The sequence below is a fragment of the Mytilus californianus genome, unplaced genomic scaffold (assembly GCF_021869535.1).
Source record: "Mytilus californianus isolate M0D057914Y unplaced genomic scaffold, xbMytCali1.0.p SCAF_4, whole genome shotgun sequence".
NCBI lineage: Eukaryota > Metazoa > Mollusca > Bivalvia > Mytilida > Mytilidae > Mytilus > Mytilus californianus.
In genome coordinates this window covers 41,977,348-42,002,381 of record NW_026262690.1, presented here as the reverse complement: position 1 = coordinate 42,002,381, position 25,034 = coordinate 41,977,348, and the positions used below count along the sequence as shown (strand labels likewise).

The 25,034-nt window shown below is 33.4% G+C and overlaps 1 long non-coding RNA gene across 6 annotated transcripts in view; it reads right to left on the bottom strand.

The window, feature by feature from the left end:
- LOC127698369 (uncharacterized) overlaps positions 1-25,034 on the bottom strand; it is a 175,877-nt gene that overhangs the window by 88,198 nt on the left and 62,645 nt on the right. For 5 of the 6 annotated variants that reach the window (XR_007980803.1, XR_007980800.1, XR_007980804.1 and 2 more), the window contains exon 1: positions 3,823-4,439. This is a non-coding gene — a long non-coding RNA (uncharacterized LOC127698369). Of the gene's footprint in view, positions 1-3,822; positions 4,440-25,034 lie in introns of those variants that run through there. The other variant, XR_007980801.1, reaches the window with a different exon arrangement.

The window sequence follows — 25,034 nt, the reverse complement described above, 5'->3', positions numbered from 1 at the left end:
AAATGGCCTATATCTGTACTCGACTGTACTGATTTTTACTCGACCAGTCTGAATTGGTCTGAATTTTACTCGACAATACTCGACCCTAGTCTTAACCATACTCGACCGTACTGATTTGTACTTGACCCTTATCTTTGCCATTGAAAATAGTCTGAACTATTACTCGACCAGTCTGAAACAGTCTTAACCCATTCTCTACCAATTTTTTCAGTCTTAACCATACTCGACCAAAGGTCTGAACAATACTCGACCAGTCTGAACCATACTTGACCAAAAAACCTATACTTTTTTTTAATTTTAGCTGTTAAAATTAATTTCTTTTTTTCTGACATGACAACAGCCACAATAAAATAAAGATATATATAAAAACATATTTTTACATCCTTACATGATTCTCTGATTTATCAAATAGAGATAGTTAAATTAAATTATTTTATTTAATAATTTAATTATATTAATTTTAAATTTTTAGAGTGTTGCTAAAAAAAAGATTTTCTTTTAACTAAAAACCACACCTTTACTGAGGGTAATAAAACCTTATTAAGGTGCTTCTTGTTTGGCATGTGTTTTTTTTTTTTTTTTTAAACTTAATTTTCCTAAGTTCCTAAAGAAAAACTATATAGGTTTCATGGTTACATACAATAGTTATATAATTATCTTTTTAATGAGGTAACAACAGCCAAAAAATCACTGAAATTGTTTAACCTTATATTAGAAATATATTTGTTCTTATTATAATTTGGGATATATTATATATAATACATATCAAAAAAGGATAAAAAAAATTAAAGAAATAGATAAAATTTTTCTTCTGATTAGTGGTAAAGTATAAAGTAATACCTCCTGCTTGGGGCAAACTCATTAAAAAGATCACACCTGGCCAGAGAGTATTAATTTCTAATTAGCATTCATTAAAAATTGCAACATCCTGTAAAACTTAAATCGCAAGGCCTTTTGAATTCACTAGATAAGTAATACACGAGTTTAAGAAAAAAAGGGCTTTCTTTTTACCTGTAAAACACACATGTACTGAGGTAATTAAACCTTATTAAAGTGCTTCTTGTATGCCATGTCTTTAATTTTGACAAAAGGTATTTAAATTTAATTGAAATAAAGTTTTTCTGCAACTTTGGAACACATTTCCTTTTTTAAATGGTTATCAAGGAATGCTATGGAAGTTCTATCATGATTACATTAAATTCTTGGTTTTACAAAACAAAGGTGTGATTTTTAAAATTTATTAAGTTGCTTTATATACTATTTTAAATATATTTTAATAAAAAAGATGTTCACTGCATTATTAACTAAACTCAACTGACACCATAAATCTATACAAGGCTTAAGTAAGTGGTGAAAATTGTCCAGTTACCATAAAATATATCTGAAACATTCAAAAAAATTTGAATAACATTGAAAATATTAGCCACAATTCAGTTTTGAGATTATTTGATCAGCTTGTTTTATTTTTATTTTAAAGGTGATATATATATGTAAGTGTTGATAAATATGGTGTTGAATTTATATTATGTTTATTGTGAAATTTTGGTTTCAATGCCATATTGAATACATTTTAAATTTCAAATTGTTGTTCAAATTTCTAACCAGGGGAAATAGCTGTTAAAAACAGTTCCTAAATTGATGAAATACAATAGATAGATACAAAAATTAGGTCTAGGTTGGTTAAGACTTAGTCGAGTATGGTTCAGACTAGGTCGAGTATGGTTCAGACTAGGTCGAGCATGGTTCAGACTAGGTCGAGCATGGTTCAGACGAAAATAAAACGGTTAAGTACTGGTCGAGTACAAGTTCAGACTGTTAAGTATGGTTCAGACTACAGTCGAGTATTATCAAGTAAATTTCAGACCAATTCAGACTGGTCGAGTAAAAATCAGTACAGTCGAGTACAAATATAGGCCATTTCAGACTTTTACTGGTTTGTAGTGATGGTAACCGTCTTCATATGTTTGACAGAACAGCAATCTTATATAGTTGACCTTTTGCTTATAGTATCTGAGATATGGACTTGGCCAAGAAAACTTAACTTTAATCACTGATCCATGAAATGAGGTTGATGTCAGGTGACCCCTGTCTCATGGACATGTAAACCTTACAAGGATCCTATATACCAAATATAGTTAGCTTTCACTGTTATTTTTTTTCAAGCAGTCATTAAACCATTAAAATGAAGTTGAGGACAATGGACATTTAAGACTCTCCAACATTATGGACTAGACTAGAATTCACAACAAAAATATTTTTTTGTTGATCTTGTATTGTTGATACTTTTTTTTGGTTTCCAATTTCTCTCTATCTGCTTTATTTTTTGCCCCAAAACATAGAAAAGGGTAAAAAATTGCCAAAACTTCAACTTTCCATCCGAATGTATTATATTTATAGTACCCTTGTACTTATAAATTTTCTCTATCTTTTTAAACTTTGAACTTGTTCAATCTAACATTCTTCTTTATTTGTATGTTCTTTAAATTTTTTAGGTCATATCTTTTTTACCATTATTCATTGCAATCAGAACATTTGCTTATCTATCTGCAAGTAGATCTTTTTTTTATATCTATATGCAAGTAGATTTTTTTTTTTTTATCTTTATTATGCAAGTAGATTTTTAATGCATGATAAGTAACACCTTCAAACTATGTTCATGGGTCATAGTCATTATATAAATTTCAATTTAAACCTTGAAAGGAAGTATAGACCCCTCAAATAATTTTCAAATTATTATTTTTTTATTTGTCCTAAGACATTTAAAATCATTTAATTACCATCCTTTTATGATTATTTGTTCAATTTATATTTTATTTATATTCTTTTAAAAATTTACATTATTTAAAGGAAAATAACTTAAAACTGGATAAATCAAGGGAAGTAACCCAACATTCATTTTAAATACACAAAGTTTTATTACACAACGGCAGTTAGCCTGAGGTAAAAATCGTTGATTACCAGTATGTTTGACACCCAAGGTGACAAGTGAAGCCATATAATTATGCATGTTAATTGATTTACAGGTAAAATATAACTTCAGGTAATGTCAGTTACACCAGATATGTTGGACTGAAATTTTTCATTCATGAAATATTTCATACACGGGATTTTTTTTGTCTTCAACGGGAGGTCGGGAGGAGACCCCTGAAAACAGGATTATTGTACTCCCGTTGGGAGGTTCATATGTATGAGTACAATTTCAGAGAGATCCATACACTTGAACACAAGTTATTGTCTGGAAACTAGAAAAATGCTTGTTTTTTGGCCCCTTTATGGCCCCAAATTCCTAAACATTTAGGGCAATTACCCCAAAACTCAAACCCAGCTTTCCCTTTGTGATATGAAACCTTGCAGTACAATTTCATAAAGATCCATACACTTACACACAAGTTATTGTCCTTAAACTAGAAAAATGCTTGTTTTTTTTCCCCCTTTATGGCCCCTAATTCCTCAAATTTCTAGGGAATTACCCCCAAAATCAATCCCAGCCTTCCCTTTGTGGTATGGTACCTTGCAGTACAATTTCAGAGAGATCCATACACTTGAACACAAGTTATTGTCTGGAAACTTAAGAAAAATGCTTATTTTTGGCCCCTTATTCCTAAACGTTGTGGGCAATTACCCCCAAAATCAATTCCAGCTTTCCCTTTGTGATATGGAACCTTGTAGTACAATTTCATAAAGACCCATACACTTACACACAAGTTATTGTCATGAAACTAGAAAAATGCTTGTTTGTGCCCCTTTTTGGCCTCTAATTCCTAAAATTTGGAGGCAATTACCCCCAAAATCAATCCCAGCATTCCCTTTGTGATATGGAACCTTGTGGTACAATGTCAGAGAGATCCATACACTTACACACAAGTTATTGTCATGAAACTAGAAAAATGCTTGTTTTTTGCCCCTTTTTGGCCCCTAATTCCTAAAATTTGGAGGCAATTACCCCCAAAATCAATCCCAGCATTCCCTTTGTGATATGGAACCTTGTGGTACAATGTCAGAGAGATCCATACACTTACACACAAGTTATTGTCATGAAACTAGAAAAATGCTTGTTTTTTGCCCCTTTTTGGCCCCTAATTCCTAAAATTTGGAGGCAATTACCCCCAAAATCAATCCCAGCATTCCCTTTGTGAAATGGAACCTTGTGGTACAATGTCAGAGACATCCATACACTAACACACAAGTTATGTCTGGAAGTTACAAAAATGCTTATTTTTGGCCCCTTTTTTGGCCCCTAATTCCTTAACTGTTGGTACCATAACCCCCAAAATCAATCCCCACCTTCCTTCTGTGGTATTGAACCCTATGGTAAAATTTCATAGAGATCCATTCACTTAAACTAAAGTTAGAGTGCGAAAACCAATGTGTCTTCGGACGACGACGACGACGCCAACGTCATACCAATATACGACCACAAAATTTTTTTGCGGTCGTATAATAATTGTCAAAATTAGCATCTGGTGGAAAAAAGTTGGTACTGTTAATTGTATGGCAGGCATAAAGTTAATTTGTAAGTCTCTCTAGCATATATATATACAGGAGCTGGCATGTCAGTTAACTGCTAGTAAGTCTGTTGTTATTTATGTATTATTGTCATTTTGTTTATTTTCTTTGGTTACATCTTCTGACATCAGACTCAGACTTCTCTTGAACTGAATTTTAATGTGCGTATTGTTATGCGTTTACTTTTCTACATTGGCTAGAGGTATAGGGGGAGGGTTGAGATCTCATAAACATGTTTAACCCCGCCGCATTTTTGCGCCTGTCCCAAGTCAGGAGCCTCTAGCCTTTGTTAGTCTTGTATTATTTTTAATTTTAGTTTCTTGTGTACAATTTGGAGTTTAGTATGGTGTTCATTATCACTGAACTAGTATATATATTTGTATAGGGGCCAGCTGAAGGACGCCTCCGGGTGCGGGAATTTCTCGCTGTATTGAAGACCTGTTGGTGGCCTTCTGCTGTTGTCTGTTCTGTGGTCGGGTTGTTGTCTCTTTGACACATTCCCCATTTCCATTCTCAATTTTATTATATATTGAAACAGATACAAGTATTTTGCTGTAGGGAAATGTTCCTGCACTGTATAATACTGTTTTTCCATATTGTAAAATATTTGCAAATAACAAAGGGACATATCAAAACATGAGGATTTTTGAGACGAAACTTAAGGGATAGTTGTTTCAATTTAATCTGCTTGTTTGTTTTACTCTTTCAAACAAACCAATCTGAAGAATCTGAGTTGTTCTTACTGTAAAGCACAACACAGATGACATGAGAGTCTTAGAAAGTAGAAATAAATGTCCATTCAATAGTAACCGTCTTCATATGTTTGACAGCACAGCAATCTTATATAGTTGACCTTTTGCTTATAGTATCTGAGATATGGACTTGGCCAAGAAAACTTAACTTTAATCACTGATCCATGAAATGAGGTTGATGTCAGGTGACCCCTGTCTCATGGACATGTAAACCTTACAAGGATCCTATATACCAAATATAGTTAGCTTTCACTGTTATTTTTTTTCAAGCAGTCATTAAACCATTAAAATGAAGTTGAGGACAATGGACATTTAAGACTCTCCAACATTATGGACTAGACTAGAATTCACAACAAAAATATGTTTTTGTTGATCTTGTATTGTTGATACTTTTTTTTGGTTTCCAATTTCTCTCTATCTGCTTTAGTTTTTGCCCCAAAACATAGAAAAGGGTCAAAAATTGTCATTTAATGGCAAGGGTCAAGAGTCAACTAACAATTTCGGCAAATATTTATTTGTACATGTAGATCTGGTCTTGTTCATAATTTTTGCTATTCAAGGTGTCTACCTTAATAGTTTTCAAGATAATTAGCAAAAACGCAAAAAAATTGCTATAAATTGTCATTAAAAAGCAAGTATTTCAATAAGGAGTCGACTGAAGATTTAGGCTATATTGACTTATTTGTAGATCTAATCTTGCTGATCATTTTTGCTAATTCATCAAATGTTAGGAAATCATTGTGTCTTTTAAATAGTTCACTTGTAAAATATTACTATATTTAGTATTATACAATCAAGTGTTTTATCTTGTGCATGCTAAAATAGAGAGAGTTTCACACAGGATATTGCAGAGTAAATATACATGTTAGACTTGTGAAGAATTTATATTTTCTGTGAAAGTGCATAAAAGCTTTAATTTTTAAATATGAAATGTTGATGGACTTTGCAAAAAAGTTATAAAATAAATGGGGAATGTGTCCATGGGACACAGAGATTGCCCTATTTGGTTGAGGCAAACTTAAGTTAGAGAAAAGAAACGTAAAATTCAGCAATTTTTCCATTTGTAAAGGTGCATAACTCTAGAACGGTAAAAGTGACGCCACCAAAATTCAAACTTGATCTGTGTTTTGTGATAATAAGCATTGTGTATAAGTTTCAGAACATTCCATACACCACATACAGTTATCCTACTGCTTATAGTATTTGAGAAACGGACCTAATCATGTCACGTTAACCTTGATCACTGATCCATGAAATGAGGTTGAGGTCAGGTGAATCCTGCCAAACGGACATGTAGACGTTGCAAGGAACCCATATACCAAATATATTTATCCTATTACTCATAATAAGAGAGAAATTCTCATTACAAAAAAAGACAGACAGAGTGCAATTTTTTTTTCAATCAGTCACTGAACCATGAAAATGAGGTCAAGGACATTGGACATATGACAGACGGAAACTTCGTCACATAAGGTATCTGCATACAAGATATGAAGCATCCAGGTCTTCTACCTTCTGAAATATAAAAGCTTTAAACAAATAGTTTACGCCGACGCCGGTCAAGGTCAAATAAAACCTGCGAGACTGACATGTACATCATAAAATATTTCCATACACCAAATATAGTTGACCTATTGCATATAGTATTAGAAAAAAAGACCAAAACTCAAAAACTTAACTTTGACCACTGAACCATGAAAATGAGGTCAAGGTCAGATGATGTAACACAATGTGTATCAAGGTGTATGAAAAACAATAATTATCAAGATGTATTTAAATATTACGTAACTGAAACAAATGCATTTATCCTGCAGACAGTTAATAACGTTGTGCACTAATATTATAGTACATATACCCTGCAGACAATTAATGACAATGTCCACGGCTTAATCAACATGTATCCTGCAGAGGTTTATTGCATTTCCAACAATTAACCTCATACAAGTATTACTCAATAGCAAGACTACTCTGCAAACTGCCAACAGTTATGGGCCATTGTTTAAAGAGGATTAATGGCCCACTGGACTATATAAGGTCCCGCTTCGGACTAGAAGGACACAATTCGATAACACCAGAATTCGTCAGATCTCGGCCAGTGTCACAGTGAAATTGAACTTTCGAACTATCTTTGGAAACTTTGTAATTACGTAATAAATTATAATTGCTTAGTTTCGTCTTTGACTTCATTACATAAGTCAAATTTGGTGCCGTTTAGACCACGATCAACCGGGAATTCCAACCACTACAACGATAAAAAGGAACCACGTAAGTTGCAATTACCTTAGCTTTTATTCTTTCTGATGGATAATCAAGATGCTTCTATGTCAGCACAAAAAGTAGAAATAGCTTTCAATGGTGTCGCAAACGAATTACATGGGTTAAGGGAAATAGTTAATTTTCAAGGCGATATAGCCGCCGAACTAAAGGGTTAAAATCAGCCATTTGTTCTCAAAACGTAGTTCAAGGAATTACCCCTTTTGAAGGTAATACCAAAGATTTCAAAGCCTGGATTAAGTCAATTGAAAAATATGCTTTACTTTTTAATGATTTGGAACGGATTAAAGAAATAGCTTTTCAAACATGTAAAGGGGCTTGTTCAGATTACATACAAAGGTATTTAAGAGATCATCGGGATACAACTTGGGAACAATTAAAAAAAGAATTAACTTCACGGTTTGGAGAAATCACGGATCCTCAACATGTGTCCACTCTTTTGAGGCAATTAAAATAAAAAGGGGACGAGTCTGTTCAAATTTTTGCAGAAAATTTATTTAATTTGGCAAATAAAGCATACTCAGATTTAGACGGAAATAATGAAGCTATAAAAAGGGAACTAGTAGGTATTTTTATAGATGGTTTGGCTCACTCTTATTTAAAAATGAAATTAATGAAGGAAAACCCAGCTACTTTTGCTTTGGCAATTAAAAGTGCCATGACTGAACAAAATTTACGAAAAAGATTTACTTTAAGGACGGAAAGGGTAAGCGAACCAAGGCATAAAACGCCAAGACCAATGACTTTAACTAGACTGCGACGGACTGAACCTTTGAACTCTCATGAACCAATGGAAATTGATCATTATCGTGATGCAAAATGTTGCTATTCTTGTGGCAGAGTAGGTCATATATCACGTGATTGTCGTGTGGGGGGAAATTTGAGACAAATTAATGCCGTAGAAATGCAAACATATCACGGGAATTCGGGAAGGAACAATGAGATTAATTGTTATTCTTGTGGTAGGATAGGACATATAGCAAGAGATTGTCGTTCTAGGGGAAAATATAGACAAGTTAATGCAGTTGAAATGAAAACATATCAGGGGAATTCGGGAGGAAATAATGAGATTATTTGTTATCAGTGTAATCAACGAGGACATATTAGGCCAAATTGCCCAAATAGAAAACCTAGGACTGTTAACATGATAGAAAACTGGGGTGTATATCAGGAAAACTAAAGCGCTCTTGTCACGTTGAAGCCGGTGATAAGAGTAAAATTGAAAATAAATGACCTACTTATTCTATAAATGTTGCAGGAGCGCCAATTTCAACTTAATTAAAATTCAAAATCAAAGATATAGAGCTCTTGTAGATTCAGGCGCTAGTGTTTCTTTGATACATAAAAGAATTTTTGCAACTTTAAGGGATAAACCTAAATTATGAAAGAAAACGGCTAATTTACAGTCCGTAAATGGGAGGTTTTTACATGTAGAAGGTTGTGCAAACCTCTCTTTTAAAATAGGAAGTACAAAAGTTACTCAATTATTTTACGTTGTTAAAGACAATCACATGAATAGAAATGTTATTTTAGGAAAAGATTGGTTAGTACAAAATGGAGTAAGATTATATTTTGATTTAGGTTGTTTAAGAATTCAAAAAAATTATGTTCCTTTAGAAGAAGTCTAGAAGATATTCATGTAGCTTCAATTGTAAGATTAACTGCAAATGCTGTGTTAAAACCACAAACAAATTAATGTTTGTCCCGTGGGCCTTAAGAACAATCCAAGTTTTGGACATACTAATTTGTTGGAGATCTCCCCTGTGGCTTCAGGGTATGTTAGTACAGAACCGGGATTGATAATAAGTAATACGGTGGTTAATTTTAATAAAAATAGAAAGTTCCCTTTGATGATTGTCAATAACACAAATAAAACAGTTAAATTAAGAAGAGGTTGTGTAGTAGGTAAGGCTTCTCATTTAGAAGAAATAAATTAAGTCAATGTTAATCAATCACAAGGAACTTCAGGATTCGAAAAATTAGATGAGTACCGCAAGAATTTAAAAAGGATATACTATGAATGATTAGGGATAATGAAGATATTTTTGCAACTTCCGACAAAGATTTAGGGTGCACTGATACAGTACAAATGACTATTGATACCAGAGATCATCCACCAATCAGATTAAAGCCTTATAGGGCCCCCTTAATCAGAGAAAAATAATAGATAAGGCTATTGAGGAATTATTAGAGGCTAATATTATTAGGAAATCTAGGTCGGCTTGGGCTGCGCCTATTATTATCATTTCTAAAAAGGATAAAACATCAAGGATGTGCGTGGACTATCGACGTCTGAACGCAGCAAGCACAATTTATTCCTTTCCGTTACCCCTGATTGATGACTTACTTGCTTCAGTAGGCAAAGCCAAGGTAATGACTAGTCTTGATTTAAAGTCAGGTTATTATCAGGTGAAGGTCCAGGAGTCAGATAAGGAAAAGGCTGCTTTCGTATGTCACAAGGGATTATTAAAATTCAATGTCTTACCGTTTGGTCTCGCCTCAGGTCCCAGTTTATTTAGTGAATTAGTTACAGAAGTACTACAAGGGTTAGAACATTTTTCAACTGCTTACATAGATGACATTTTGATATTTTAAGAACATTCAGGCCACATACAACAAGTTTTTGATAGATTAATCAACACAAACTAAAATTAAAATTGAAAAAATGTAATTTTTTGCAAGATGAAACAAATTACCTCGGCTTTATAATAAGTAAAGATGGATTAAAACCAGATCATGAAAAGGTTAAGGCCATTCAAAGCATGAAAGCTCCCTCAACTGTCAGGGAAGTTAGAGGATTAATAGGTTGTTTGAGTTATTACCGCAGATTTGTACCTTCATTTTCAAAAATTGCGGAGCCTATAGTTGCCTTAACTAGGAAAAACAAGGTTTTTGATTGGACCAACACTTGTCAAGTTGCTTTTGAAAAATTAAGAGGTGAATTAGCGAAAGTACCATTATTGGCATACCCAGATTTGAATAAACCAGGCTTTTATGTGCTTTACACGGACGCTAGTGATAGATGTGTATGTGCTTGTTTAACGCAGTTACAAAAAAGTTCAATAGAGGGCGAAAAAGAAGTCGAAAGACCAATTTACTTCCTATCTCATAAATTGAGTGATACGCAAACACGTTGGGCAACCATTGAAAAAGAAGCCTTTGCGATTCATTATGCGTTACAAAAATTGAATCATTATTTGTATAATGCTGAATTTGTGATCAAAACAGATCATAAACCTTTGAAATATATCTTAGAATTACCAATGCAAAATAAGAAAATTCAACTGTGGGCTTTAAACATAACGGGTTATAACTGTACTATTCAACATATCCCAGGGCCCCAAAATGTGTGTGCAGATTTTATGTCCAGATTACCATCAGATGTAAAACGAAACGAAAATCCGGATCCGTATCCAGATATAAGTGAAAACACTTACGAAATTAATGTTATTAATTCAAACAGATTTCATTTTAGTGATTATGCAAATAACGATAAATTAGTTGAGGATATTCCCGAAAAAGAAAATTTTCAATTTGAAGAATTTGATATGTCCATCGAACAGGTAAAAGACAATACATTACGTGATTTAAAGGAACAACTTGTAAGTGATAAGGTACCCGAGGCAGTACAAAACATGTACATAATAATAGATGACATACTTCATTACATCTCCAATGTAGAAAATGATCCAATTATGAGGTTATACATACCTTTTCATATCAAACAAGCAGTTGTAGAACAATATCATGATAAAAATGGGCACATGGGCATTGATAAATCATTTGATTCCATTCGGCAAAAATATTTTTTGCCAAACATGTTTAAGGAATTGTATAATTATGTCACAACTTCTGTACCTTGTCAATCACGCAATTTACAAAAGGTTAGAGCGCCAATTCAAGAAACCAAGATCCCACCTTATCCTTTTTGTCATGTAGGGGTGAATTTAAGTGGATCGTATCCAACCACCATGTCAGGGAACAGGTACATTATAGGATTTATCCATTTGTACTCGGGGTGGCCAGAAGCTTTTAGTGTCGCAATAAAAAGCACTGACAATGTAGCACATCTTTTAATTGAAGAAATTACTTCAAGGCATTCTGGGATTCAAATTCTAACAAGTGATAACGGAGGGGAAAACTGTTATAAGGCAATGGAAAAAGTTTGTAAGGAACTAAATATTAAGCACATTAAAACTTCCTTCTATCATCCTCAGGGTAATGCTAAAATAGAAAGATTTCATAGGACATTACATGACGTTTTGTCAAAATTAATAGAAGACCATTCCACAACTTGGGATTTATACTTGAACCAAGCTTTAGCAGCAATTAGATTCAATATCAATGAGTCAACGCAACTTTCAACTTTTTATGCATTATATATATAACAGGGATCCAGTTTTACCTTTAGATAACATTTTACAGCCTAGGCGAAAATACAATGGGGAGGAATATCATAAAATTGCCTTACAACAACAACTTATATCATTTATGTTGGTTCATAAAACTATGAAAAAGTCTAAACAAAGACAAGCTAAGTACGCAAACAAATAAAGCAAAGATATAAAGTTTGAGGTAGGAAACCCAGTGTTTTATAAAAATCATAGAAGGGCAAGCAAACTTTCAAGAAAATGGACTCCGTACTATAGGATTATCGAACAAACTTCACCTGTTAGTTTTATTTTAAAAAATCAGTTAGATGGGACAACCACAAAGGCTCATGCAGAACAAATTCGCTTAGCTAAATTAGATTGGGAAATTCCTAATAACAATCAAGGTAAAGCATTACGCAAAGCTGCGTATGTAGTTCCCATCGAGTCACAATCAGAGGACTCCTCTGAAGATGATAGTATAGATTCAGACACTCCGTTAAATCAAATTGCAAAAAGATTTAAAAAGGAAAGGGAAAATTCTGATGAAGAAGATGATATATCATTAATGGAACTATCTAAAAAATTAAGGGGGAAGAAAATTTTCGCAGAACAAGATAATGTCAATAATAGTGAAATAGAAAGTGATGATCAAATCATAAAGGAAGAATTAGAAAATTCATCTACTGATTCTGAAGTTTCTGAAATTGAGGATAAAATGTCTAGCAGTCAATCTTCATCTGTTAAATCTGAAATTTCCGACATGGAAGATAACATGTCTGTTAATAGGGTTAAAATAAAACAAAAACCAACTGATATTGGGGCTAACGAAACAAAACTAGTGACAAAAGAACATGTACAAAATTTAGTAAGGGCTTTGATAGGTATTATGTAGGTATTAATTGGCTTGTTAGGTAGTAGGTAGGATTCAAATCACTTAAAATTTCTAAAACTATTAAATGTGTGTTGATTTATTATTTATTCTCATATTACAGAATGGCAGACAATGAAGAGAACTACACGGAGCTCATCGCGCTCCCTATGTGGAAACGGTTACCTCACGAATTATGGTGGAACATCTATTGTAGTTTTATGTTCAACCATTTTCAGGAGGTACAAGAGCGCAGAGATATAAGGTTGAAAAAGGCCAATCAAAAGAAACCATTAAATGAAGAATTTCATGCAATACAGAAGTTGATTAATCAATCGTGAGCAATAGTAATTGACCATTATTGTGGGTTACCCTCTACGTTTAAGGTAGGTAATAATAGAAACAAGGACCATTTTTGCGGAAAATCATAGTATACCCTATCTGGAACATTTAAGAAAGTGGTTGGTTGCAAATTTCAAGGCAATTGGATGGCTCCGCCGATCCAATCGCTTTGGTGTTTATTACCAAAAGGTCATCTTGGATGTAGCCAGACGCATGCACAGGATTAGAATTTTTAAACTTTTAATAAAATTTGAAGTGGCAAGGAACAACAAAAAAATCTTTGATTCAGGACTATCCTTTGAACTTTTGAACTAATGAAGATAATAAAATATATTATAATAAACTATATTTGTATCCTTATTTGTAGGAAGAATCTGTGATGAAGTGGGTGTGGTTATCACTTTTTCCTTTTTGGCTTAACCAGCCAATTCATTGTCAAAGAGAATGTCATGTTTCAGAAAATTAAGGAAATTTCAACAACCAGGTAAAATTGGCTCATTACTTTTGTCATAGACTTGGATCCTTTTGAATCGTTTCTAAATAAAATAGAACAAGACTTACACGAGGCTTTTGCCGCTGCACAAAAGGTTCACACAATTTCTATGTTCTACACTCCAGAGAAAAAACACATTTTAGCTACTTTTTTAAGTCTACAAAGGGAGGTTGAAGGTTTAAATCGGACTAAAGATTATCTCCGATCACAATTTAATGATTATAAATCTTTATATTATGACGAGACAGCAGAATTTAGGTCTAAGCGCAGTTTACTTCCGGTACTGTCTCGGACAGCAATAAAAAATTTCGCAGAAATATTAAAACATTGGCACAAAATCAAGACGCAATTCGTCATATAGTTCAAGATGGGTTAACTATTTTAAACACTACACAAACACATATTTCAGAAAATAGACACAAGGTTAATCATCTTCCCTAGCCAAGGGTTACGATCCACTTCCCTCCTCTCCACCCTTGGAAGATTAAGCCAACATTTGTGATAACAATGTTGGGCCATCTATCGGTAGATTAAAGTCACGCCCATTCCGAATACATTATTCTTGACCAATGGTAGCACTTGAACTCTTCAATTTGGAGATAAAAACACGGTAGCGCCTAGATTCTACACACTTGGTAAAGCAGGAAACGAAAATATACGTTGACATTCATGCATTTGTGCAAGAAACATACACAGGAACTTCTATTAGTTGATTAAAAACATTAAAATTGTCACTAAATATAGTCGTATGTTTAGGGATGTAAAGACTTGTTGCACAATAAGCACGTGGCAATTGTTTACATACACTTTCTACATTTACACGTGATCATGTTATAGGCGCTTTTTGATTGGATGCAGCGAGTTTCGACTGCAACCAATGAAAATCATTACCTTGTGTCTCCGAAATTCTATCTCAATCTGCCAAGGGTGGAGAGGAGGGAAGTGGATCATAACCCTTGGCTAGCGAAGATGAAGGTTAATGAGTTGATCGAAAGTGTTCAAGACCTTTGAAATAGATTGAAAACCTTTGCTACTGACTAAAAAACAAATTGAAGTTATGGGAAGTTATTTGCAAGCTTATTTACATATGGACATGATAATAGGTGAAATAAAAGACCTCATGAACATAGCAGGGGATTATTTTAACCACTTACAATTACAATTAAACATGTTGTCCTTAGGCCACATGTCACCTAGTCTTATCACATCCCGTAATTTAAGAGTACTATTGACTGACATAAAACGACGACTACCTGCGACATTAAAAATACCTGGTGACGAAATTAAAGATATTTGGAATTTTTACAAATTTTTGACCTGTAGTACAGTTTTGGACAAAAATCAGATAATCATTATCATTATATTGCCATTACTAGACATAAGAGACAGTTATGATATCTACAAGATTCATAACTTACCTGTTCCTACTAAGGTTACTGATAAAAAATCTGACTCGAGCGACATGGTTGCTCAGTATGAATTAGAAGCCGCAGTTATTGTTGCAAACCAGGAAAAAACTAAATATATGTTGCTAAGTACCCAAGAAATTGATAAGTGTTCAAATCCATTTGTTAATTTTTATGAAATCAAAAGTCCAGTTTATCCAGTGAATTTAAGTAAACTTTGTATTATAGCTTTATTTGCCAATAAAGAAAATTGGAAAACAAGGTGTACAGTGAAGGTTCGACCAAACACAGTTTTGCCTATGGCAACCTATTTGACCAATAGTATGTGGGCAGTTACAACTATTAATGAATTTAGAATCACAATTAGATGTGATGACAATACAAACATGTTGACGGATCAGATAATTAATCCACCTACTACTATAATTAATTTAAAGCGTACTTGTACTGCTACGAGTGATCATTTAACCTTATTACCTACTTATCAAATGGAAAGTACATTTTTAACTGAAAAAACCTATGATCAGTTTTTGAATAACTTTTAAGTATTGAATACGAGTTTGTGGGAACCCTTTCATGCTGCTTTACCAAATTTTACTAAGCTTGAACTACCAAAAGAACTAAAGGCGATTAAGCAAATCCCTATGGATGCTCTAATTGAAAAACTAAGGAATTTAAGGGGAATTGAAAACGACATTGAATTTCCAAATTGAGGAGTGGGTTTATCCATAGGCTTGGGTGCGATATTCATTGGAATAGCTATATTTTTGTACTGTAAGTTTTTTAGAAGCAAATCTTGGTTAGCCAAAAAGAAAGGTGTAAGTTTGGGTTCTAATGCAACGAACGATGGGTACCAAATGGTGTCAACGCAAATGGTTGGGACAGAAGTACCTGATTCCAGAGAGAAGGTTCCCTCTGCACCATTATTTAAAGACGATGCAAAACCAAAGACCGATGCGACCAGTCTCTTGAGGAAGATGTACCCAGAGCTAGATACGTCAACTACTTCGTAATGGACTACATTGTAAACCTTACAACGTTGATGACCGAATTCACAAGCAGATGACGAACTGTGTAAATAAATTAAAGCGACCCTATGAACTGTGTAAATAAAATTGTATAAAGAATTGCGCTCTTAACCAGTATTGATGAACAGTATACTATAAAGGTGATGGAAAAATTATGAACTATATATACTCAAATATTGAACTTTATGAATCATATGAACTATATATGTGAATATATCCAGATATCGAACTAAATGAACTTTATGAACTATATATATGTGGTGATGGTTACCGAAAACTTAACAAGGAACTACAGAATTTATACTAAAGAAGGACTATCGTAATTTACCGAACTTTCGTTCTTATTGCGATTGGAGGCATTAATGTAACACAATGTGTATCAAGGCGTATGAAAAACAATAATTATCAAGGTGTATTTAAATATAACGTAACTGAAACAAATGCATTTATCCTGCAGACAGTTAATAACGTTGTGCACTAATATTATAGTACATATACCCTGCAGACAATTAATGACAATGTCCACGGCTTAATCAACATATATCCTGCAGAGGTTAATTGCATTGTCCGACAATTAACCTCATACAAGTATAACTCAATAGCAAGACTACTCTGCAAACTGCCAATAGTTATGAGCCATTGTTTAAAGATGATTAATGGCCCACTGGACTATATAAGGTCCCGCTTCGGACTAGAAGGACACAATTCGATTACCCCAGAATTTGTCAGATCTCGGCCAGTGTCACAGTGAAATTGAACTTTCGAACTATCTTTGGAAACTTTGTAATTACTTAATAAATTCTAATTGACTTCTTAACAATGACACCTACCAGTTGGACATGTACACCTTACAATCATTCCATATACCAAATATAGAAGACCTACTGCTTATAGTATCTGATATATGGACTTGACCACGAAAACTTAACCTTGTTCACTGATCCATGAAATGAGGTCAAGGTCAAATGAAAATTGTCTGACGGGCACGAGGACCTTGCAAGGTACAAACATACTAAATATAGTTATCCTATTACTCATAATAAGAAAGAAATTAACATTACAAAAAATGTTGACTTGTTTTTCAAGTAGTCACTGAACCATGAAAATGAGGTCAAGGACAATAGACATATGACAGACAGAAAATTCCTAACATAAGGCATCTATATACAAAGTATGAAGCATCCAAGTCTTCTAGCTTCTAAAATATAATGCTTTTTAGAAGTTGGCTAACGCAGCCGCCCCCGTCGTAGCCGCCGCCGGATCACTATCCCTATGTCGAGCTTTCTGCGACAAAAGTTGCAGGCTCAACAAAAATGATAAGTTATTTGCTCTAAGTATATGATAACAATGTATATTCTATATTGTTTAGTATGATAAAATAATTTGTAAGATCACAAATTATCAGTATTTTATTATATAAACCCATTCCATTTCACTAGTAAATGAATTTGTGTCCTTATTTCCTTAAATAAGAGTGTCTAGAATATATTGAAATGAATTTCATTTTGATATATATATACAAGTATAAGACAGTATACAGCTTTGAATTAAAAATACATACTTAACAAAACTATATTTATATCTGTAGTGTTGATTTTCTTCTCAGGGATATCTGGATACTCTGTGCTGCAAACAGATAATATACTAATGTTTCACATTTTTCAAAATACTATAAAAAGCTGTTTCATGAAACCATACTTGGGAACCAGGGAAGAAAGTTTATGAAAATTGCCCAAGTCATAAACGGAGGAAGACATAACATCAACACTCAAAAGTTTTATGTATGAATGGGAGAAGTAATTCTCTTTTCGAAACTGATAGGAGGAAGTGGTGAGTTTTAAAAAGAGAAATGCTTGTTAGCACAATAATGGTTTTTTTTTTTATCTAGCCATTTTCATTTTATCCTTTAATTATTTTTTTTTCGTATTGTTAAAATCCATTTTTTTTTCATGTCTAAGAATACCATTGCAGTAACAGTTGTATCTATTTAAGCTGGGAATAGTATACCAACAATTTATTATGTCCCATTGTCAGAAACGACTAATTAAATATCTAGCACTTTTGCATATTTAAAGAAAACAAATTAATAAGGAAAACAAATTATCATTTACCAATTAAAGTTAAATGAGGTAAACTATTCTATCTATGATATTCATTGATTTTAAATTGCAATGCAAACATTTAACAAATTTAAGCAACTTAAATAAAATGCTCTGCTGAAGGCAGCTTGATACAATCGCAGAGGTCAAACCCTGAACAGTTGGGGCAAGTATGGACACAACATTTAAGCTTAAAACAGCTATGAATTTGAATTGTGATTGAATATTTGACACAGCATAGGTTTGTGACACGAAATGAATGTGGTCAAAGAACTGAAAGTTTTGAAATTTGACATTAACCTGTTATGGTCCAATATCCAAAATATAAGTGCATGGTTAGAATCAGCATTTCAAAAAAGCCCAAGAATTCAATTTTTGATGAAATCAAACAAAAGTTTAATTTAGGACCCTTTGGACCTCAATGTGGACCAATTTGATTACAGAGCCCAAAATCCAAAACTCTAAATTCATGGTTAGATTCAGCATTTCAATGAACCCCATAAATTCAATTTTTTGTTGAAATCAAACAAAGTTTACTTTGGGCCCTGATTTGGACCAACTTGAAAACTGGGCCCAAAAAACAAAAATTTAAATACAGGTTTAGATTCAGCATTTCAAAGAACCCTATATATATTCAATTTATGTTGAAATCAAACACAGTTTAATTTTGGACCCCAATTTGGACCAACTTGAAAACTGGGCCTAAAATCAAAAATCTTAATACATGTTTATTAATAGACAATATTAGCATAGTTTTTAAAGGAGTTCGCTTCATCAAAAACAAACATTCTGTGAGTATTGCCTTGCGATATATAGTCCCCTACAGGTTAAAAATTCATTGTACTGGAACAAAATGCTAACTTGATCTATAACTTGTTATGGTGTAAACTATATACCAATTATCAAATCAATATCTTCAAGCATGACGAAAAAAAGTGAGGAAAACTGATTATTTGAGTGAATTTTCTAAGTCCAAGGACCATAATTCTGCGCAAAATCATTAGACCAGACCAAATTTCTAACTTGATCTGTAACTTGTCATGATAAAAGTATTTACCAATCATCAAATCAATATCTTTAAGCACATAAAAAAAAAGTGTGGAAAAATGATTTACCAGACTGTCGGATGGACAGACAGACAGAATGCAAACCTAAAGTCCCCTTCGACTTCGTAGGTAGGGGACTAAAAAAAATATATATAGCATTTAGAAAATTAGTTTATACATAACAAGAATTGATTGTAACAGGATGCTGTTACGAAGTCTCCCAAACGAAGCTCCCATAATTTGTCATTCCCAGGTTCGCCTAACATTGGGCTAAGTCCAGTAAAGTTATATGCATTAGTAATGCCTGGGGACTGACCCTGTATATCATTCAAATCATCTTGGCATGACAAACCAGAATATATATGGTTTACGGGTGGGGATCTCGACCATTTACAAGATATTAGATCATTGGGGGTGGGGGGGGACCCCTGGGGACTGACCCTATATATCTTTCGAATCTTTGTGACATGACGAACAGGAATATATATGGTTTAGGGGTGGGATCTCAACCATTTGTAAGATATTAGAACTTTATCAAATGGCAGGGGGTGGGGGTAACCCCTAGGGACTGACCCTATATATCATTCAAATCTTCTTGACATCACGAATAAGAATATATATGGTTTACGGGTGGGGATCTCGACCATTTAAAAGATATTAGATCATTGGGGGTGGGGGACCCCTCGGGACTGACCCTATATATCATTCGAATCTTTGTGACATGACGAACAGGAATATATATGGTTTAGGGGATGGGGATCTCAACCATTTACAAGATATTAGAACTTTCTCAAATGGCAGGGGGTGGGGGTGACCCCTGGGGACTTACCCTTTATTTCATTTGATGTGCTTTATCATGACAAACCAGACTATATATGGTTTAGGGGAGGGGATCTCAACCATTTACAAAGATATTAGAACTTTCTCAAATGGCAGGGGGTGGAGGTGACCCCTGGGGACTTACCCTTTATTTCATTTGATGTGCTTTATCATGACAAACCAGAATATATATGGTTTAGGGGTGGGGATCTCAACCATTTAAAAGATATTACAACTTTCTCAAATGGCAGGGGGTTGGGGTGACCCCTTGGGACTAATCCTTTTTTTCATTTGATGGACTGTATCATGACAAACAAGAATATATATGGTTTAGGGGTGGGGATCTCAACAACTTACAAGATATTAGAACTTTGTCAAATGGCAGGGGGTAGGGGTGACCCCTGGGGACAAACCCTTTATTTCATTTGATGTGCTTTATCATGTAGAACATTTTCAATTATAAAGATTGTGTCTATCACTAATGGTTTCAAGTTAAAATCATTTGAAAAAAAAAAAAAAATCCCATAGGATTCTATAGTTAACCCCTCCCTTCTTTTGGCCCCTCAAAGTATCCCTTTTTAGACCTCAATGCACAAACCAAACCCTGATTGCACCACTAGACATGTTAACCTAACATATTGTGAAACCTTAAGTAAATCTGATAAGCGGTTTTGGAGAAATGGTGCGGACAAGTTCATTAAAACTAGAGGCTCTCAAGAGCCTGTGTCGCTCACCTGTATTTACTGATGCTTTGGAAATCATGTAAAATAAGGTTAAAATCATAATTCATAGTATTAGATATTAGATATTATAATGATATCTAAGATAATAACAAAAAACTGCAAAATTTCTGTAAAATTACTAACTCAGGGCAGCAACCCAACAACGGGTTGTCGGATTCGTCTGAAAATTTCAAGGCAGATAAATCTCAATCTGATGAACATGTTTGTCACCTGTAAGATTTGCTCTAAATGCTTTAGTTTCAGAGATATAAACCAAAAACTGCATTTTACCCTATGTTCTATTTTTAACCAAGTCGGCTATGATGGTTGGAAGGCGGGGTCAACAGACAAATTTTTTAAACTAGATACCCTAATAATGATTATGGCCAAGTATGGTTAAATATGTCTCAGTTGTTTCAGAGAAGAAGATTTTTGTAAAAGATAACAAAAATTTACAAAAAATTGTTAAAAATTGACTATGAAGGGCAATAACTCCTAAAGGGGTTGACTGACAATTTTGGTCATAACGACTTATTTGTAGATCTTACTTTGCTGAACATTATTGCTGTTTACAGTTTATCTCTATCTATAATAATATTCAAGATAATAACCAAAAACTGCAAAATTTCCTTAAAACTACCAATTCAGGGGCAGCAACCCAACAACAGGTTGTCAGATTTGTCTGAAAATTTCAGGGCAGATAGATCTTGACCTGATAATCAGTTTTACCCTATGTCAGATTTACTCTAAATGCTTTGGTTTCAGAGATATAAGCAAAAATCTACATTTTACCCCTATGTTCTATTTTTAGCCATGGTGGCCATCTTGGTAGGTTGGAGGGGTCATCAGACACATTTTTTAAACTAGATACCCTAATGATGATTGTGGCCAAGTTTGGTTAAATTTGGCCCAGTGGTTTCAGAGGAGAAGATTTTTGTAAAAAGCTTACGACGACGACGGACGACGGACGCCAAGTGATCAGAAAAGCTCACTTGGCCCTTCGGGCCAGGTGAGCTAAAAAGTGGCGGAAGAGCAAGAATAATAATAATAATAACTGAGACTTAATAACAAACAAACCTACCATAAAATTCTTCAAACAAAATATCATTTTATCATTAGTACAATGTCTTTAAAAAATCTATAAAACTTATCCATAATTATCTTCAAAATAATTAATAATGAACAGTAAATTTCAAACTATATTTATACTGTCCTACAGAGCTTATCATCAACAACACTTAGGAAACACAAAATTTACAAATAAATCTGTCACTCCAATTATAATTGTGTTATTGATAATTACCACATGGTGTGTTATCTTGATAATAGTTGAAAATTATTTTAAAATACTTAGTGTAATCAAACTTATTATATATAATTAATAGTTCTCAACATTTTTTCCTTCATTTGTCACAAACTAATATCTGCAACTTATTTATCAATGTCAACAACTTTATCTACACAATGTATTGTAATGAAATATATCCTTTAATAAAAATAGATTATCTAAAAGTAACATTTTTTTATTAAGATGTAACATAACATAATGTATGGTACAATTGTATTTAAAAACTTCAATTACCTTCCACTTCAACAGATGGACAAAGGTCTGTTTTAATTTCCAAGGGAATTTTCAACCATAAGAAAATATTTAAACATGTTAAAAATCTTTAAATAGAAAACAATGCATACACAAGTATCACCACAATAAATATATCTGAATCAGCAAATCTATTTTAAACTATGACTCAATTAAATATCCCAAACCTATTGTGTTATGGAACATTGTGCTAAAATTTCTTACACATCCATACACTTATACTAAAGTGAATGTCTGTGAACCATTTATTTTCCATGAACCAGTGATGTAAACCACAATCTAGTTCTCTAAAATTAGATATGATGTTATATCTATGGTCAACTATGACTCAACTTAAAATTTCTGTTAATTGTGCAATAACATCTCTGAATTTAGATTCTGAAAAAATATGTTATAATAGCATAGTTTCTGACACAGAATGAATGTGGTATAAGTTCTTAAATAATTCTAAAATTAATCAAATTATGGTCCAATATTCAAATTCTAAATATGTGGTTGCATTCAGCATATCAAATAACCACATTGTTTCATTTTTTTTTGTTAAAATCAAAATAAGTTTTATTTTGGATACTGTGGACCTTTATGAGGTCCAGTTTGAAAAAGAGGCCCAAAATTACAAATTTAAAACACTGTTAGATAGCACACATTAAAGAACACCAGTGATTTAATTTTTGAAGAAATCAAACAAAGTTTAATTTTGGACCCAAATTTGGACCAACTTTGAAAACTAAGCACAAAATCAAAAAACTAAAACACTGAACATTGGATTGACCATATCAAATGACACAAACAATTTAATTCTTGATGAAATCAAACAATGTTTAATTAGACCCCAATTTGGACCATCTTGAATACTGTGCCCAAAATCAAAAATCTAAATACACCCTTAGATTCAGCATATCAAAGAACCCCAACCATTCTTTTTTTTTTTTTAATAAAAGAAAAGTTGTGTTTTGGACACTTTGGACCTTAATATGGACCAATTTGAAGACAGGCCTCAAAATTAAACTAGAGGCTCTCAAGAGCCTGTGTCGCTCACCTGTATTTACTGATGCTTTGGAAATCATGTAAAATAAGGTTAAAATCATAATTAATAGTATTAGATATTAGATATTATAATGATAACTAAGATAATAACAAACTAAAGGCTCTCAAGAGCCTGTGTCGCTCACCTGGATTTACTGATGCTTTGGGAATCATGCAAAATCATAATTAGTAGTATTAGATATTAGATATTATAATAATATCTAAGATAATAACAAAAAACTGCAAAATTTTTGTAAAATTACTAACTCAGGGGCAGCAACCCAACAACGGGTTGTCGGATTCGTCTGAAAATTTCAGGGCAGATAAATCTAAATCTGATGAACATTTTTGCCACCTGTCAGATTTGCTCTAAATGCTTTAGTTTCAGAGATATAAACCAAAAACTGCATTTTACCCCTATGTTCTATTTTTAACCAAGTCCGCCATGATGGTTGGAAGGTGGGGTCATCGGACAAATTTTTTAAACTAGATATCCTAATAATGATTATGGCCAAGTATGGTTAAATTTGTCTCAGTAGTTTCAGAGAAGAAGATTTTTGTAAAAGATTACAAAAATTTACAAAAAATTGTTAAAAATTGACTATTAAGGGCAATAATTCCTAAAGGGGTCGACTCATAATTTTGGTCATGACAACTTATTTGTAGATCTTACTTTGCTGAACATTATTGCTGTTTACAGTTTATCTCTATCTATAATAATATTCAAGATAATAACCAAAAACTGCAAAATTTCCTTAAAATTACCAATTCAGGGGCAGCAACCCAACAACAGGTTGTCAGATTTGTCTGAAAATTTCAGGGCAGATAGATCTTGACTTGATAATCAGTTTTACCCTGTGTCAGATTAACTCTAAATGCTTTGGTTTCAGAGATATAAGCCAAAATCTACATTTTACCCCTATGTTCTATTTTTAGCCATGGCGGCCATCTTGGTTGGTTGGCGGGGCCATCGGACACATTTTTTAAACTACATACCCTAATGATGATTGTGGCCAAGTTTGGTTAAATTTGGCCCAGTGGTTTCAGAGGAGAAGATTTTTGTAAAAAGCTAACGACGACGGACGACGGACGCCAAGTGATGAGAAAAGCTCACTTGGCCCTTCGGGCCAGGTGAGCTAAAAACTGCAAAATTTTTGTAAAATTACTAACTCAGGGGCAGCAACCCAACAACGGGTCGTCAGATTTGTCTGAAAATTTCAGGGCAGATCGATAAATCTAAATCTGATGAACATTTTTGCCACCTGTCAGATTTGCTCTAAATGCTTTAGTTTCAGAGATATAAACCAAAAACTGCATTTTACCCCTATGTTCTATTTTTAACAAAGTTGGCCATGATGGTTGGAAGGCGGGGTTATAGGACAAATTTTTTAAACTAGATACCTAATAATGATTATGGCCAAGTATGGTTAAATTTGTCTCAGTAGTTTCAGAGAAGAAGATTTTTGTAAAAGATTACAAAAATTTACGAAAAATTGTTAAAAATTGACTATAAAGGGCAATAACTCCTAAAAGGGTCGACTGACAATGTTGGTCATGACAACTTATTTGTAGATCTTACTTTGCTGAACATTATTGCTGTTTACAGTTTATCTCTATCTATAATAATATTCAAGATAATAACCAAAAACTGCAAAATTTCCTTAAAATTACCAATTCAGG